The 17471-nt window shown below is 44.0% G+C and overlaps 1 long non-coding RNA gene across 1 annotated transcript in view; it reads right to left on the bottom strand.

Annotated features, from left to right (window-relative positions):
- Positions 1-17471, bottom strand: part of LOC307210810 — a 554287-nt gene that overhangs the window by 271605 nt on the left and 265211 nt on the right. The window contains exon 2 of the long non-coding RNA XR_013836141.1: positions 7486-7638. This is a non-coding gene — a long non-coding RNA (uncharacterized lncRNA). The remainder of the gene's footprint in view (positions 1-7485; positions 7639-17471) is intronic.

The raw sequence follows: 17471 nt of genomic DNA, 5'->3' as shown, positions 1-17471 counted from the left end.
CACACCTGCCCGCCTCCTGTCCCCCAAAAACAGTACTTCTGTCTTGTCAGGATTCAACCTCAATCTGTTAGCCGCCATCCAACCAATCAATCAACTGAAATTTATTTCAATTGGGCAACAGCTTTCAACTGATAAAGCTTTGCTGTATGCTTGTGTGCTCTAGTTGGAATTTACTGCTTGAAGGAGGGGTTTGCAGAAGTTAGAATTTGATTGAAAGGGACAGTGTTGGGGAAGGTAGAAAGGGAGCGAGCTGCTGGGTCTAGGCATGGATGTGCTTGTAGCTTTAAGAGTTCAGGGACAGCAAGGCAACAGGGGCTTTCCCCAGCCAGGAATTGAAACTGTGACCTTCTGCATGCAAAGCAGATGTTGTACCAGTGAGCTAGGACACTTCTGTTAATCTGTGCAAGTTTTTCTGTGCAGATCCTATTGAAATGAATGGGCGTTCCACAAGAACAGTGGGGCTTGTATGGGGAGAACATCCTGGTGGATTGTGCCCCATGGTAATGTGTGTGTGTGTGTGTGTGTGTGTTTTTCTTCGGAGTGCAATCTGGATTTTCTACCATGGGCATCGAAACAATTTACAACCTTGGAGTTGATCTCAGCCAGGAGCAGAGGATCTCATCCATTTGAAAAAAACAACACACACATTGGTTGTTTTGTTTTGCTTTTTTAAAGATGGCATTCCATTGGAAATGAGGAGGGATTCTGTCTTTGAAATGAGCTCTGAGCTACGGCCTGAATTCAACTTCTCCTGGTCATAGCTTTTAACAACCAGCAAAGGGAACTGGGCATAAATCTGGCAGTCACAGCTAATAAGCATTAACAAGTCATGGTGCTTGTAGATGATCACTAGGAAGTCTTTATAGAGACTTTCCCAGATGAATTGGCCGCCCAAGGTCATAAATATACCAATTCTGTCCCCTCCACCTCACAACATAATTCTGAGCAGAGCTTTTTTTTTTTTAAGATTTCCTATCACTGGTCGTTACTGCTACCAAATCATTTTGTTCCAGTCACAATTTATGCTTTTTGGCTGCAATCTTGCCCACTGTCTGGGTCCTTTAAATAAAATCCCATTCAACGCTTTTCAGGTTCAGCTTTGCACAAACACCCACCCACACACCCTTCTTTTCTTTTCCCATTAAGAAACAATTCCTCTTCTTCTGCCTTCTCCCCCAATATCTGTTTGGTTGCTATTGAGAAAGTTGGAAACGTCTGGTCTTCCAATGGTTCATTCTTTCCCGTGTCATTTGCTGGAACCCGAAGCCCGAGCAGAGATTCTGTTGCTGATCTGAAGATTTAAACCCTCTCTCTACAGAGCTTTGAAGTTCACTTTTTAATAGCTTTGGCTATAAATTTCGTCACCCAATAAATTCACATGTTCATAAATTGCTATGTAGAAGCAAGGCTTTTTCCGCATTAGTGTCTCCATGGCCCGCAGAGTGTATTTCATCTGGAGGGAGTAATTGCTGGAAGCCTAGGAAGCAACAGGTGAGAGATGTCAACCCAGCTAGGGTCAAAGGGCAATCTTTTTTTAAAAAAACAAAAAGCAAAAAAGGATAACAAAATTGGATCTAACTGAGTTACATCCATCAGCAATAGAACTCAGTTATAGGAGAAACTGTCTTAAAAAGCAGAGAAAGGCATCTTAAAAAGCAGAGACATCACCTTGCCAAAAAAGGTCCGTAAAGTTAAAGCTATGGTTTTCCCAGTAGTGATGTATGGAAGTGAGAGCTGGACCATAAAGAAGGCTGATCACCAAAGAATTGATGCTTTGGAATTCTGGTGCTGGAAGAGACTCTTGAGAGTCCCATGGACTGAAAGAAGATTGAATCTATCCATTCTTAAGGAAATCAGCCCTGAGTGCTCACCGGAAGGACAGATCCTGAAGCTGAGGCTCCAATACTTTGGCCACCTCATGAGAAGAGAAGACTCCCTGGAAAAGGCCCTGATGTTGGGAAAGATGGAGGGCACAAGGAGAAGGGGATGACAGAGGACGAGATGGTTGGACAGTGTTCTCGAAGCTACCAACATGAGTTTGACCAAACTGTGGGAGGCAGTGGAAGACAGGAGTGCCTGGCATGCTCTGGTCCATGGGGTCACGAAGAGTCAGACACGACTAAATGACTAAACAACAACAACATAGGAGAAACTGACTAGGGATGGGTGAATCTGCCCATGTCTATGTTTGCCAATTTTAGTTCAGTATGCCACATTTCTTCAATGACTTGTAAGGTTTTTATTACAAAAATTGACATGAAAACACATATTTTTCTGCCTGCTCCCTGAGGAAGCCTCCAATGCCCCGGACACATCATAGGGCCACAAAGGGGTCATGTTGGGGGTATACCATGGGAGAGAGCCAGTGTGGTGTGGTGTGGTTTAGAACAGTGGACTCGTAATCTGGTGAACCAGGTTCGCATCTCCACTCCTCCACATGCAGCTGCTGGGTGACCTTGGGCTAGTCACACTTCTCTGAAGTCTCTCAGTCTCACTCACCTCACAGAGTGTTTGTTGTGGCAGAGGAAGGGAAAAGGAGATTGTTAGCTGCTTTGAGACTCCTTAGGGTAGCGATAAAGTGTGATATCAAATCCAAACTCTTTTTCTTCTCTTCTACCTGGGGAGGGTCAGTAATTGGCGGGGGAGGGGGGTTAGGGGTGCAGCAGCGGAGGATCAATAAACCACCCTGGTTTTCCAACAAGCCCCCACACTGGCAAGCCATTTATGCTTAACCTCCCCCAATAATTCCCATCCCATTGCCCTGAATGGGAAGGAAACTGTTAACAGGAAAAAACAAAACCCATGAAATGAACACAGGAGCGCAAAAGTGTTCCTCCAACCTCATTTCCATCCTGCTGGCGAGAGCCCAGCAGGGCTTCGGATGGGTGGTTAAACGGCTTTTATTTTTTAAGTGTGCAAACCGTGCCTAACTAACTAACAGCAATTCATCTTTCTAACACCAAGTATTTTCATGATGAAGACTAGAGAAGGAAGTTCCTATATATTCTGAATATTCTAGAAGCATTAAAGGGTGCAGATATATGATTGTCTCAAACTAAGCTATACTTCAAATAGAACCTGTCTATTTCAACAGAATTAACAAAGTTGTGGCCATTAATTACAGCGGGCTTGCTGGGCTCTGAGTATGACTAATACTAGATCCAACCCCTAATATTTGTATTATATTGGAAGAGAGAGACAGACAGACAGAGAGAAATGTCCTACAATCCAGATCACATTGACACCCCAGTTGAAAAGCCAGACATGTCGCTTGACTCAACTTAGTGACCCAGCCGCAGAATGTTTCCTTGACTATACTATGGTCTTGTATTAAATTAGCAGATCTCTACTTAGCCTGTTTCCACCATAACTCAGGGAAGTGTGTCTGCCTTTATTTTCAATAACCTGCCTGTTGGTTTTGAAGTTATAGCTTAATGGTTTTTTAAATATACCCCTGCACTCTCCATTTTAAAAAGAAAACAAACCCTAATGCCCAGTCTGGTTTCCTTTCCCCAAGTTCTGTGGCTTCCTTCCTCAAATGTCCTTCTGAAGAAAGCATGTTCCAGACCAAGCAAGCTATAACTCTGTGTTCTGCTCCTGTCAGTAACTCTTGACTGATGATTGCAATAGGCAAAAAGTCTCTTTTATTTTGTTTTTCCAGTGGGACAGTCAGCGGCGTGCCATGTGTGTTGCTACATGCAAACCTAATCTATATATCCAGTGGGGTTTGCACTGTGATTTTTATTTCTCTAGCAGGATATGGAAGGGTGGCGTGTGTTTTAAAGAAGATTTTAAGATTCATCCAGTGGGTGGGAAATGCTAGGCAGTTGTAGGTTCCATTGATTTCCATGGGAGAGAATGAAAAACTTAATTTGGCAAATGGCTTTTGAAATGTGTAAGGTAAAGCAATAGAGAATAATAAAATAACATGGACTTGTGCTTCACTGGCTGTCCTTGAAATCAAAGGGAATGGGGAGTGCTTTAGTCTGGTTGGACCAGCCTTTCCCCAACCAATTGCCATCCTTATACTGCAGAATCAACCCCAGCCAGCATGGCCAATGGTCAGGCATTATTATTATTATTATTATTATTATTATTATTATTATTATTATTAATACCCTGCTCATCTGGCTGGGTTTCCCCAGCCACTCTGGGCGGCTCCCAATCGAATATTAAAAACACAATACAGCATTAAACATTAAAAACTTCCCTAAACAGGGCTGTCTTCAGATGTCTTTTAAAAATAGGATAGTTGCTTATTTCCTTGAAATCTGATGGGAGGGTGTTCCACAAGGCAGGTGCCACTACTGAGAAGGCCCTCTGCCTGGTTCCCTGTAACTTGGTTTCTCGCAGTGAGGGAACCACCAGAAGGCCCTCGGAGCTGGACCTCAGTGTCCAGGCTGAACGATGGGGGTGGAGATGCTCCTTCAGGTATACAGGATGCAGGCCATTTAGGGCTTTAAAGGAGTTGTATGGTGCAGCAAGTGCTGGAGGGCCACAAGTTTTCCACTGCTGCAGTGAAGACTTCACAAACATGTATTTCTTGTGTTTATTTTAAACCATTGCATCCCTCTTCCTGGGCTAGTGGTTCTAGAGCAGGGTTTCCCAAACACGGACTACAGTTCCCATTATCTGTGACCACTGGTTCTGCTAGTTTGGGATGATGGGAGAACCAAGTGTGAGAAACCCTGTTTCTCTGCAGCGTACAGAGTGTGTTCACTTAACCATATCAGGAACTCTGCCTACAAAGCCAAAAGACAAATATAATATTAATGACCTGGAGTTATACTATGTTGGGTGGCATTCTGGGAAATTAAAATGGCAGACCGTGCCTGGGATTGATTAGAGCACTGCTGCTGCTGTCTGCCACCAGGTAAGACTGGAGTGGAGTGTGTGTGTGTGTCCCACTGTAGGAAAAGATCATTTTGCAAAAGACACTATCAGACCTGGAGCTGGCTTTGCCTGCCATTCACTCCTATGGAGAGCAGAGTTTCCATAGGAACACAAACCTACCCACCTATGAGTGTTTCAGCCTCTCCACCAATAGAAGCCACATGCAGTGTGCGTCCATGACAGCTCTCTGTTTTCCAGAGTCCTCAGAGTTGTATCACCTCCTTCTCGGAGGGAAAGGGGGGGGGGATACTGAAATATACATGCAGCCTGTCTACACATATTACCACCTGCCATAACAATAGCCATTTTGCTAGTCATCATAAAACTGAGAAAAAGGGACAATGCTTTATTATTGATAGCCACCTGGAAAAGAAAATGGAATTTTAGATTATGCCTCCAGCAGATGGATAGCATCCAAAGTTCTTTGAGTGAAATTGGGTCATGATCTGATGTTGTTGGCTCATATTGGTCATTGTAGCACTTCCGTCTCATCTGAGCTGCCTGCCTTTGCCTGCAAAATCACACCATGTTTCCAAATAGAAGCTGCTGTGGTATGGCAAGTGGGGCTCTGCCTCACCATCCTCAGTCTGCCATAAGCCAGTAGGGCATGTTGAATTTTTCAACTTTCAAATTCCATGATGTGTTAAGTGGGGAACATGTTGTGCTCCTTCTGGGGTAGTTTTGGTCCCAACCCTGCATGCAGGTCTCACCTGTGGCTCCTAGAAGTGGTCAGTATGCGATAGCGGCCACACCCCAGGAAATGGCTTCGACTGGCCAGCTAAACTGGGTAGCCAAGAGGTCTCAAATCCTCAGTGAGTTAGGGATTTCCCCTGCATGCAAAAACAGGCTCTGTTGGATTGAGCAGATGAGACCAATAGCAGGTCCAAAGGTCAAGAAGGCAGTTTCAGCATGTGCTGTAGAGGGAAGTAAGAAGGAAAATTCTTTTTTTTAAATATAATTTTTATTGATTTTAACATATAAATTATAAAATGTACCACAAAACTTATCGCTTATACAATCTTTTTAGACTTCCATCAGCACCTCTGATGATCCACCGTTTTAACCACTTCTTATGCATTTCTTAACTTTATATTGCCTTTACATCTCTTAACAAATCATCCTTCCCCTTCTCCATTTCTGCAATACTTCCAATAATACTCCTCACAAAACTTCTTGCAAACCTACAAACGTCGTCTGATCTTCACAAATACTTTTCAAATAGTCCGTAAATTTATTCCAGTCTTCCGTGAATTTCTGGTCCCGCCTGTTTCATATCCTTCCTGTTAGTTTATCTAGTTCTGCATAGTCCATTAACTTCATCCTCCATTCTTCAATCGTCAGTAACTCTTCTTGCTTCCATTTTTGGGCCAGTAATATTCTTGCTGCTGTTATTGCATATAAAAAGAGCTTACATTCCTTTCTCTATATATCACTCCCAACAATGCCCAGTAAAAATGCTTCTGGTTTCTTTATAAATGTATATTTCAACATTTTTTTCATCTCATTATATATCATTTCCCAGAAGCATTTCACCTTTTTTAAATTCCCACCACATGTGATAAAATGTTCCCTCTTTTTCTTTACATTTCCAACATTTATTACTGACTTTATACATTTTCCCTAACTTAACAGGTGTAATATACCATCTATACATCATTTTCACCACATTTTCTTTTAGGGCATTGCATGCAGTAAATTTTAAACCTTCTTTCCATAATTTTACCCAATCACTCAGCTGTATATTATACCCAAAATCTTTGGCCCAGTGAATCATAACTGACTTAACATCCTCGTCCTTCAAATGCCACCCAAGCAGCAATTTATACATTTTAGACAAAAATTTAGAATCATTACTTAATAGTAAGAAGGAAAACTCTGATCCTAAACCTCTACTGCCTTGTGGGAAGTCTTTGAGAGAACAATACCTAAGGAATAAAGCCAGCACAAATCCAGAGTGCAGTCCCTAAGACACTTGGATGTCACCTTGTACACCTCCTTCCACCAACCAAGATGGCGCCAAATGTATTGATCTGCTTTCCTTTGGACCACCTCAGCGAGGCTGAGAGGGAGGTCTTGTCATCTGGGCAGCCCAAACTTGTGTCCCAGGGATGTCACTTTGGTGCTACTAATGCAGTGGTTTGACTTCACCCCTGGAGTGCAACTCCATTGTCTCTTGAGAAAGATTGAAGCCAACAACAAGGAAATGTGACTAAAATTGCAAAGAAGTCATTAAAATTGATTGCCAAGTATGTGTGTGTGTGTGTGTGTGTGTGTGTGGTATATATCAAAAATTTAGCATTACCTGATATTTTCAGAAGGTAAAATTAAATTCTTTGGTATTCCAAAACTTTTTTTTTTTACTTTTTACTTTTATTACATGAAGTGCTTTTTAAAAAAATAAGAATCGGCCTTTTCAGTGGTGGCTCCTCGCTTACAGAATGTACTAAGAAGTTATACCATCACTATCTAATTTTAGGCACCAGGCAAAAATGTTTTCTTTACCCAGGCCTTTGCCCCCCAAATTGGAGGGTTTTAGATGTTTGTGGCCTCTTTCAGTCCATGAGATGTGTTAGACCTGGCTTTTGTATGTACAGTGGTACCTCCGGTTAAGTACTTAATTCGTTCCGGAGGTCCGTTCTTAACCTGAAACTGTTCTTAACCTGAAGCACCACTTTAGCTAATGGGGCCTCCTGCTGTGCCGCCGGAGCACGATTTCTGTTCTCATCCTGAAGCACAGTTCTTAACCTGTAGCACTACAGTGATGCCCCGCAAGACGAATGCCTCGCAAGATGGAAAACTCGCTAGACGAAAGAGTTTTCCGTTTTGGAGGTGCTTCACAAAACGAATTTCCTATGGGCTTGCTTCGCAAGACGAAAATGTCTTGCAAGTTCCTGTGGGTTTGTCCCCCTTCCCCCCCCTTTTTCTAAGCCGCTAAGCCGCTTATCTGCTTATCCGCTAAGCCAATAAGCCGCTAAAAGCCACTAAAAGCCACTAAACCACTAATAGCGCTAATCCGCTAAGCCGTCAATGGGCTTGCTTCGCAAGATGAAAAAACCGCTAGACGAAGAGACTCGCAGAACGGATTCTTTTAGTCTTGCGAGGCACCACTGTATTTCTGGGTTAGCAGAGCCTGAAGCGTATGTAACCTGAAGCGTATGTAACCTGAGGTACCACTGTATTAATACGCTTTTATGTTTATATTCAGTTTTGGTTTTATGCTGTTTTGTAAGTTTGGGTTGCAGTTTGTAAAGAAAAGTGACTGATAAGCAGTGATGATGATGATGATTGGGTAGAGGATTGCAGCTTTACCTAAAGCTAAAGGGACCCCTGACCATTAGGTCCAGTCGTGACTGACTCTGGGATTGCAGTGCTCATCTCGCTTTATTGGCCGAGGGAGCCGGTGTACAGCTTCTGGGTCATGTGGCCAGCATGACGAACCAGAGCAGCGCACGGAAACACCGTTTACCTTCCTGCCGGAGCTGTACCTATTTATCTACTTGCACTTTGATGTGGTAGGTTGGCAGGAGCAGGGACCGAGCAACAGGAGCTCACCCTGTTGTGGGGATTCAAACCGCCGACCTTCTGATCGGCAAGCCCTAGGCTCTGTGGTTTAACCCATAGCGCTACCCGCGTCAGCAGCTTTACCTACTCATTGACATAAACAGCCCTGGTCCTGCCTTCCATGTCTTCCTGACTAATGCACTTTTGTAATACGACCTTAGGAAGTTGACATCTTCCCCACCTCTTTATTTTCAGCTTGTGATTTTCAATAATGCAAATCAATAACATAGTAATAATGAAAGTTTGCATAGAGATTGCTCTGGCATACAAGTGGAGGCTTGGGGGGTGGGGCGTGAATACAGTACAGATTTCACAATGAATAGTGCAACTGTTGCTCCTTCCAAAAGTAGGCTGGAGAGTTGGGGGGGCTTGTTTTATTGCTTCTACAAAGGGTGGGGGGAAGCTGCAGTACATTTATGCTTCCCCAAGTCACTTTATTTTATTTTTTTCCAGAACTGCTATAATAATAAAACACAGACAAGTGGGAAAGTATCTTAGACTTTTGATAGATCCAGAATATTTCACAGTTTGTCATTCTGAGCTTTCTAACACTAAATAAATACATAAGAAAGGGAAGCTGACAAAAGTGCCCCGAGGGGTTTCTGGATTGCAGCAGAGAGGCTTCCAGCCACAAAAGGGATATTATTATTTCACTACGTAAAAAGCATTACTGTGCGCTTTCGGGCCTGCAGCACGCTCCATCTTCTTGTATAAATAATGGAAATTTATGGCGATTTCCCTCCCTCTCTGCTTCTCTGTTTTGCAATGAGGATCTGTGCAGAGCCTGTACTGTACAATGGAAAATGCTCGGTTTTATAACGCATCAGATCTTAAAGCTCCAGGTTCTTGAATCACAGGGCAACACAAGAAATCCAGACTGTGTTTTTGAAATTCATGCCTCCCCCACCCTCTATACCTGGTGCCACTTAGGACACGTACATCCCATAATAAAGCTAAGGGAGGTACAGTTAAGATTGCCAGCCTTTCACAGTTGAGGGACTGCATTGTGCTGTTCAGATAACATTTTAACCCTGTCTTGAACTTTCAACAGAGGCACGGTGAATATTTTAATTTTGGAGAGAAGGGTAATGATTTTGCGAGGCAGAAATTTTCCCCAAAAACATGTGTGAAGATCTGCCTTTTATACCCTCACTTGATTCCATTTTTCTTCTTCTGCCTGCTTCTAGTTCAGTGTCCTCTCTCCCCTGATTGCTGCTTTTCTCCTGCCAATATAATAATAATAATAATAATAATAATAATAATAATAATAATAAAATAAAAATAAAAATAAAAATAAAAATAAAAATAAAAATAATAATTTATTTATACCCGCCCATCTGGCCGGGCCTCCCCAGACCCTGGGTGGCTTCCAAAAAAATATTAAAATACCATAATACATCAAACTTAAATTATTCACACAAGTTATCCCAGCCAGTAAGGGATCATGTAATGAGAAGGATGACCTCACTAGGCTATGTAGCCAATCAGATTTAACTATGTGGGGTGACATTGCTGAGGACAAATGAAGTCAGTGAAAATGGTCCACAAGTGGGGGCAGGTGCAATGGTGAGTAGATTTCAACACAGACCTAAATGATCCAAATTCAGGATTGTGTTGGCCCAAATTTAACTAACTTGGTGTGCTAGTGGATGTCAGCATAAGGACTCCCACTAGCACAATAGGACTTTCTCTCCTCTTCTCCCTCCCTGCAACCCATTCACCTCCCCCAGATCTGCTCTGGAGAGTTAGGAGAACCCCCAGAACAGGAAAGAGGGTTGTTCCACCTGGAAAGCAGAAATGCTTGGGCTGAGGGAACAATCGGAAGAGTGTGACATTGTGGTGTAGTGGTTAAGAGTGGTGGACTCGTAATCTGGTGAACTGGGTTTGCTTCCCTGCTCCTCCACATGCAGCTGCTGGGTGACCTTGGGCTAGTCACACTTCTTTGAAGTCTCTCAGCCCCACTCACCTCACAGAGTGTTTGTTGTGGGGGAGGAAGGGAAAGGAGAATGTTAGCCGCTTTGAGACTCCTTCGGGTAGTGATAAAGCGGGATATCAAATCCAAACTCCTCCTCCTCCTCCTCCTCCTCCTCCTCTTCTTCTTCTTCTTCTTCTTCTTCTTCTTCTTCTTCTTCTTCTTCTTCTTCTTCTTCCTCCTCCTCCTCCTCCTCCTCCTCCTCCATATGTATCAATGGTTCTGTGAATATATGCTCATTTTTAATACAGAAGCAGATCACAACAGGATGCCTTGGTGTATACAAGTCACACGTGTACCCAAAAAAAGGGGGGGGTAGTGCCCTTTAACAATCTCCGACATAGTGGGGAATGACATGCTGAGACAGCTCCGTCCTCAGAAAGCTGGCCAACTGAGGTCAACTGTGCAGCTATTTTGACTGCCTTGAACAATAGAAAACTTCATCCAGCTTCTGAATTGTCATTGAACACCTTTAAGGAAGACATGGGCAGAGTTGCACCAGGCACTGAGCTCTTAACATGTGAAATGTTCATGTAGATATTGCCCTGCTTGATATATTTTTCTCCACTATGGACCCCCTCCCCCTTTTTAAAGTGTATTCTTATGGTCACTAGGAGACTTATATTTCAAGGCTGGAAGGATAAACACCCGCCATCTATTACGCAATGGTCTGAGGCCCTCACCACCTTTGCTACATTTGAACACATTTCCTACAAACATTAATCTCATGTGGGTACCTGTTTGACATCTGGATGGCTTATATTGACTTGCATGTTTAATTTGAGATGCATGTACTGATATTTCTTGTATCCTTAATGTGAGCTGATAGTGTTATTACCCCCTCCCTTTTCATTCACTTTGTTGTTCTTTTTACTTTCTTTGTTTTTCTTTTCCTTTGCTAATTGTTTCGTTTATAGTACTTTATTCCTCCTTGGACAGCACAAATCTTAGTGGTCCCTTGGAAATTTCAATATGGCTTTAGCCCATCCTGGAAACGACTGTTGAAATGGTGCCAAGAATTCCACTTCTCCCACATTATTCAGAATTCCAGCAGGCACAGGAATGATTTCAGATAATAAAAGCAAGCAAACAATCAGAAGCCCAACAGAATGGACCTTTTTAAGGGAGATGTTTTGGGACAACTAAATGCTATTAGATTAACAGCCATGCTCAAAGGAGAGAGGTTTAGAGATGTTATTAATGAGTGGAATCTGGTAACACAATACATAAAGGGACAGTTGGGAATTTCAGGACAGGGAAAAGATTCTATGTATTTATAAAGTTAAACCCTCTCTTTCCCACTTTTTAATAAATAAATGGAATGAGTTTTCATTAAGAAGAAGAAGAAGAAGAAGAGTTAGACACAATTTGGGTTATCCATTCTGTTATTAACTGTTGATATATATTCACCTTTTTCGTAAATAGTAGGATTATATTACAACCTTAGAGGATTCTCTAGTACTGAATTTTTATATGCATGTTATATTTTGTATTAATTGCATAGAATAATAACAACGCTGCTGCTTTAAATAAATGGTTACCTTTTGCAGTGTAGCATATCACCACATTTCTTTTAAGAAAGGTGATTGGCTGAGAAGGTAGCTCTGTATTGGGAGGTTTCTAATATATGATATCTTGTTAAGTTTTTATATGTGTTGGGAGCTGCCCAGAGTGGCTGGGGCAACCCAGCCACATGGGTAGGACATAAACAATAATAAATAATTATTATTATTATTATTATTATTATTATTATTATTATTATTGATGGCAGAGGCTTGTACCATTTACAGGGTATATTTTTAAAAGCCTTAAACCTTCTGCACTTTTGTCCAAAAGCAGCACAGAACATTCCTTTCACAAATCAAATGATCAGTCCTGTCTAAAGCAATACTTCTCCCTGCTAAATTTGGGTTCAGGCCAGTGCAGCAATGTGGAATCGCAGGGAAGAATTCAACACTGCACTAACGCAAATGTTCCATCGTCATAAGCATTTCTGCTCACATGACAGACCAGTTGCTCCTCTCGCCCTCTTGCACACTGGTGCAATACCTTAGCTGAATACAGCCCAGAGAGTTGAAGGGGCAGCGGCAGAGCAAGCCGATTGGGTACCTGGGGTGGCGTGCGTGCCCTGCGCCCAGGGGTGGGGCCATCCATCCATGGGGTGGGTTCAGCCAGGGCAGGACGCTCCGCGAGGCCTTGGAGGAGTCTGCCTGCCTCCTCCCACTCAGTTGCCCTACAGCTGAGGGGGAGGCGGCGGGTGGACCATTTGGGGCAGCATGGAGCCTGGAGGCTCCCAAGCCACTGTGTCACTCCCAGGAGAGATGTGTGGCTCGGGCACACTGCGGGCCCCGTGGTGAGTGCTGCCCAGCCTTTTGTCACCCGCCCCCAGTAGTGACACCCAGGGCGGCCCGCCCCGTCATCTTGTCCAAACCCTTGCTGATATCTGAATCTACACATTTGCCTATAAATATACATTAAAAGAAGGGACGTGGGTGGCGCTGTGGGTAAAACCTCAGCGCCTAGGACTTGCCGATCGCATGGTCGGCGGTTCGAATCCCCGCGGCGGGGTGCGCTCCCGTCGTTTGGTCCCAGCGCCTGCCAACCTAGCAGTTCGAAAGCACCCCCGGGCGCAAGTAGATAAATAGGGACCGCTTCCCAGCAGGAAGGTAAACGGCGTTCCGTGTGCTGCGCTGGCTCCCGGCCTATAGAGTGAGATGAGCGGCAACCCTAGAGTCTGGCAAGACTGGCCCGAACAGGCAGGGGTACCTTTACCTTTACCTTTATACATTAAAAGGGATGCAGGAGGCACTGTGGGTTAAACCACAGAGCCTAGGGCTTGCCGATCAGAAGATCGGTGGTTTGAATCCCCGTGACGGGGTGAGCTCCCATTGCTCGGTACCTGCTCCTGCCAACCTAGCAGTTTGAAAGCACGTCAAAATGCAAGTAGATAAATAGGTTCCGCTCCGGCGGGAAGGTAAACGGCGTTTCTGTGAGCTGCTCTAGTTCTCCAGAAGCGGCTTAGTCATGCTGGCCACATGCCGGCTCCCTCGGCCAATAAAGCGAGATGAGTGCCGCAACCCCAGAGTCATCCGCAACTGGACCTAATTGTGAGGGGTCCCTTTACCTTTACCTTTATACATTAAAAATGACATTTGGAGGGAGCCTTAGGAAGATAGCAAAAGGATCACAGGATTATGATTTCTTTTCCTCTTTCCTCTTTCTTTTCTTTTGATTGGCAGTCATAAGAGTGAAGTTTTATAGTACAAGGGGATATCTTTCAGTGAAGTGTACAATAATATTTCTCTCTCTCTCTTTATATGTGTGTGTGTTGTGCTCATCCTGGAAAGTAATAAACAAGAAACATTCTTTGCTAAACTTGGAAAACATCCCTCATAATACAGCCTGGGGTCACTGTCTGGGCTTGTTCTATCAGTGACTTCATGACAAGCTGCCCAGATCTAAAATAAACAGAAAACATTTTCCAGAGTACATAGGAAATACACAGTTTAATGCTGGGGTCCACAGCCTTCTCTCTTGCCAGTCTTTCTAAGTTGTAAAAGAAAACATTCTTTTCTAGCTCTGAAACAAAGAGAGCTTTCCCTTATATGTGCTGATCGGCACTTTATCTTGGTGGAAGACAAATTCAAATCCACACCTTCTCGGAACATTGAAATACTTACTTGACCTAGGTTAAACTGGTTTCCTTTCACTTTCCCCATTTTGTTGTATTGTACTCCTTCTGTTCAATACTATACATCTGGTTTCTAGCATTAAGACCAGTGTTATGTACTGAGTTGAATAGGAATATTTCAACCAGGCTGGTTTTAATTGTGTGGCAGCATTCATTCATTCCGTGATCAAATGCACTTGCGTTCTACACAGTTGTGCATGAAGTGTTGTGTGAATGGACAGCATTCCCGGTGCCTCGCTTTTACCAACCAGCTGGCTGAGATGTGTCATAAAAATGTATATTTTGATTTATATGTGAAGATGCAAATTTAGGCAGACTTTCAGAAGTTCTTGCTGCCAGGGCTTACGCTTGCCAAAAAGGATTTACTAGGCCCATGACACTGTATGTGGATCTGGACCGTTGCCTCACCTGCAATCTGCTGACAAAATCTGCTACTTATGTACAAATATAAGCTAAGGGAAGTACCTCTGGGCCAATTAACATGGTGAGTGGGTGGGGTCTCAGCAGCACTGCATATTGTAGTGCATTCAGTTGCAATGTAAGCAAGGGGGGGGCAATTTTAAGTGATAAAGGGAGCGTGAGGATGATCCAGGGCCAGGATGGAGGGGTTGAGCTGGCAATGCCAGCTATAATAATAATAATAATAATAATAATAATAATAATAATAATTTATTTATACCCCGCCCATCTGGCTGAGTTTCCCCAGCCACTCCGGGCGGCTCCCAATCAAGTGTTAAAAACCATACAGTATTAAATATTAAAAACTTTCCTAAACAGGGCTGCCTTCAGATGTCTTTTAAAAATAGGATAGCTGCTTATTTCCTTCACATCTGAAGGGTGGGCGCCACTACCGAGAAGGCCCTCTGTCTGGTTCCCTGTAACCTCACTTCTCGCAATGAGGCAACCGGCAGAATGCCCTCGGCGCTGGATCTCAGTGTCCGGGCTGAACGATGGGGGTGGAGATGCTCCTTCAGGTATACTGGGCTGAGGCCATTTAGGGCTTTAAAGGTCAGCACCAACACTTTAAATTGTGCTCGGAAACGTACTGGGAGCCAATGCAGATCTCTCAGGACCAGTGTTATGTGGTCCCGGCGGCCGCCCCCAGTCACCAGTCTAGCTGCCACATTCTGGATTAATTGCAGTTTCAGGGTCACCTTCAAAGGTAGCCCCACACAGGGTGCATTGCAGTAGTCCAAGTGGGAGATAACTAGAGCATGCACCACTCTGGCAAGACAGTCTGCGGGCAGGTAGGGTCTCACCCTGCGTACCAGGTGGAGCTGGTAGACAGCTGCCCTGGACACAGAATTGACCTGTGCCTCCATGAACAGCTGTGAGTACAAAATGACTCCCAGGCTGCACACCTGGTCCTTCAGGGGCACAGTTACCCCATTCAGGACCAGGGAGTCCCCCACACCCGCCCACCTCCTGTCCCCCAAAAACAGTACTTCTGTCTTGTCAGGATTCAACCTCAATCTGTTATCCACCATCCATCCTCCAACTGCCTCCAGGCACTCACACAGGACCTTCACCGCCTTCACTGGTTCTGATTTAAAAGAGAGGTAGAGCTAAAACTGAAAGATATTCCCAGGATGGTCACAATGGGGCTGCATTGTTTTGCATGACCTGTAAGTTTATCTTGCCAGATTTACCCGCATAAGAGAAGATATTCAGTGCCTGGTTCCAGTTATTACTGTTTTTGTTTTGCCTTTCCCCTTTCCCCTAGACATCCTGGAGGGACTTCAGAGGAGAGGAACCAAAATGATGGAATGTTTGCAAAACAGGACCTAGGAGAGAGAGGGCGAGAGAGCCAAGCATGTTCAGACTGGAGCAATGATGACATGCGGGAGACATGATTGCAGGCTGCAAATATGTAAAGGGATGCTGTAAAAAGAAGGGACTACGACCAATTACTCTCATTAGTAAATGAGAGGAGAGTGCGGTGCAGGCTTATGCTGCAGCAGGGAAACATTAAAGGGAACATTAGGAGAAACTTTATCACCCTAAGAACAGTTTGGACAATGGAGCAGGCTGCCAACAGAGGTAGGGTGGCTCCCTTGAATGGAGATACTCAAGGCTAGAGACCCATCTGTCAAGGATGGTTTGGTAATAATGAAGTTACACTTGCCATCATCTGAGTCCTGTATAGCAATTCCAGGCAGGTCACTAAGGGGCTGTTGAGCATTCATATTCTCTCCTCTCTCTCTCTCTCTCTCTCTCTCTCTCTCTCTCTCTCTCACACACACACACACACACACACACATACACACACACACCATGGTTCTGTGATTTGTTGTGTTCATGATGGGCAAGGAACAGCTAGCCTGAATGAAAGCTAGAATATCTTCATTTCTTTGCATTCAAAGGAAAAAAGGGAGCGGAGGTCTTTAAGATGCCACAAGCCCAACAGGCTAACATAATGACCTTTTTAGAAGAGCTTTTTCTTTAAAAAAACAACCACAACCAATATTCTTACAGCTCAATGGCATTCCTTTTACTGCAAAGCAGGAATGAGAGGGCCTCTGGCCTTCTAGATTAGTAATCTTCACCTTTTTCTAACCTGGAATCCAACTTTATCCCAAAGAATGCACTTGGGAGACCAATTCCTTATTTTTAAAAACATATATTGGCATGCACGTAGGTGCTCCGGCTTGCCCCTGCGATTGAGGGGTCCAAGGCATGCATGCACATGCTGATGTCACTCATGCACCCCACATGTCATGCACATGTCCTGCAGCTTGCACACATGATGCAAGCATGACCTGAGGCATGCATGAGTGATGTCAGCACGCCCCACGGCATGTGTGCACAGCCACCACAGAATTTTTAGGGGGCCCAGGCCTCTCCTTGAAATTTTTTGGAGGGTGCTTGGCCCCCCGGTGCCCCCTAGTTGGCACCCCTCAGTGTAGTGCTGCAGTTGTTACCTGCCTTGGATTAGGAGGTAGTGGATTCTAATCCACCAGTTGAAGATTAATGTTCTAGATGTTGCCAGGACTAAAACTCCCATAATCCCTGACTACTGACCATGCTGGCTTGTACTGCTGGGATTTGGGGTCCAAAAAGACCTGGAGGGCCACAGCTTTCTCCTTACCGCATTACAGAACTGACCAGGTGCGGATTTAGGTTTGATGAGGCCCTAAACTGCTTAAGGTAATGGGGTCCTTTATATAATTGTCACTTTTTGTGTGTTGAATATATGCTATATGGTAATTTATGGACCTAATAGGTATCTAAAGCCATTTGCACATGCAGAATGTAGGCACCCTATATACAGTGGTACCTCGGGTTAAGAACTTAATTCGTTCTGGAGGTCCGTTCTTAACCTGAAACTGTTCTTAACCTGAGGTACCACTTTAG

Source organism: Podarcis cretensis (genome assembly GCF_951804945.1).
Source record: "Podarcis cretensis genome assembly, chromosome: 2".
NCBI lineage: Eukaryota > Metazoa > Chordata > Lepidosauria > Squamata > Lacertidae > Podarcis > Podarcis cretensis.
This window is presented reverse-complemented; position numbering and strand designations above follow the sequence as displayed.